A 1,982-nucleotide genomic window follows, 5' to 3' on the forward strand; every position below is an offset into this window, starting at 1 on the left:
CAAAGACTCTTCATCTCGAATACCTCCTAGTCTTTCCTTCTCAAAGGCCATAAGGGAATTTGGTGGGGGGTGATGAGAATGTCCTATAACTCGTTCCAGTTGGTGGTGCCATTGGAGGATTTATTTGTCTAGGCTCATCCAACTGTACAGTTAAACTGTGTATTTCACTGTATATAAATTACACTTCTGTTACAAAATACCTTCTACAATCTCTCTCCATCTGCTCCTGACACTAGAGTGACAGATATTGGGGACAGTCTACCAAATACCATCCCCCACTTCTGCCTTGCTAACTGAACACAATTTTCTTCATGTCTTTCCCAGATACTCACTTTCCCAGCCTCCAGTGTAGCCACCAGTGGCCATCTGATACAATTCTGGCCAATGAGGCCTCAGTGGAGGTCTGCCGAAGAGGAAGTAGATGGAATTATTCTTTCCTGCCTCACTTAATTCCTGCCTTAAGTGTAGATGTAATGTCTGGCACTGAAGCAGCCATCTTATATCCATGAGGTGACAAGTTTGAGGGAAAGACCAAGAGAGTAAAGCTGTCAGCCCTGACTTTGTTGCACCGCTGAAACTTTACCAGTTGCCACTCACCTCCAACCCTCCATTACATGTGGAAAATAAGCCCCTGATTATTTAAGACTCTGTTAAGTGGGGAATGATTTGACTGTAAGCACTGAAAAACCCAAACTCATAAAGGCGTCAATAAATAAGCAAGATGAATATGCATGCAGCACACACATGTATGGTCATGCCAATTGTCCAATGTTTACAAATTATTCCCCTGCGAATAATGGTTTACTTTTCACATATAATATTAAAGTCTGGAGGTAGGTGGCAGCTGATATTGGTTCTGTGATCCAGTTATGTCAGGAACGTGATTCTCTTGAACTTCTCCTCATGGTTGCAAGATGGCTGCCTCTGTGCACACATTCAAGACAGAAAGAAAGAGGCAACAGCAGAAAGAGGCTACATATGTGCCAAGAAAGCTCTCCCAGAAGACTCCCTGCTCCTTCCCATCTCTCTTGTCCCCTACCCTCGGTTCACACACATAGCAGACTTCTGTTGGCATTTCATTATCCAGAATTAATTACCGCTCCAGCTGGGAGGTAGCCAGTGGGAATGGGAGTTGGGCTGACCTCAAGGGACAAACACTTTATCCCCTGGTCAGAGACCCAGCTTAAAATGCAGGGTGACTAGGTGGCTCAGTCAGTTAAGTGTTTTGACTTTTGATCTCAGCTCAGATCTTGATCTCAAAGTCATGAGTTCTGGCCCTATGCTGGGCTCCATGCTGGGATGTGGAGCCTACTTTAAAAAAAAAAAAAAGAAAAGAAAAGAAAAGCAGATCCCAACTAGAAGAAATACTGATAGGAGGAGGGGTGTGAAACTTCACACTAAGGAGTCAATAAAGGACTGGTAATAGACCTTTGTTTCCTTTGAGGCAACATCCCTGGACTTGAGAACACGAGGACTTCCAGTTTCAAAGGGGCTGCCACCAGACTTTTCCCGATAGCCCCTCCTCCTGACCCCCAAATATTCTTCCTCCTCTTTCTCCCGTCATTGTTGCAGACGTCACTGTGCATTGGCTACTTGATACACATTATCCTGAATCATCTCAACCACTTGGGGAGGTTGAGGTTATGGCCTCATTCTTCTAATGAGGAAATTGTCTGCACGTGAGGGACCCATAGTTGCAGAGTGTGTAAACCATCTCCCAGGGCTCCCCGATCCTGACCACACCCCTCACCCCCTTCACCCAGCTGTGCTCCCCACCTGAAGCCTCCTTCTTCTCCTCTTCACCCGGTGAACCCAACCACCTTAGAGGTTTCTGCTCTGACTCTGCCTCCTCCTGGAAGACTTCCTTGACAGCCCCCCAGGCAGACCAGGTGCCTCTTCCATGAGCTCTGTGCCAACAGGACTGTTGGTCCTGACTCTGTGTGTGTCTTGCCCAGATCAGAGCCCTGTGAGGCCCAGGCCTG

Source organism: Mustela nivalis, assembly GCF_964662115.1.
Source record: "Mustela nivalis genome assembly, chromosome: 8".
Classification (NCBI taxonomy): Eukaryota; Metazoa; Chordata; class Mammalia; order Carnivora; family Mustelidae; genus Mustela; species Mustela nivalis.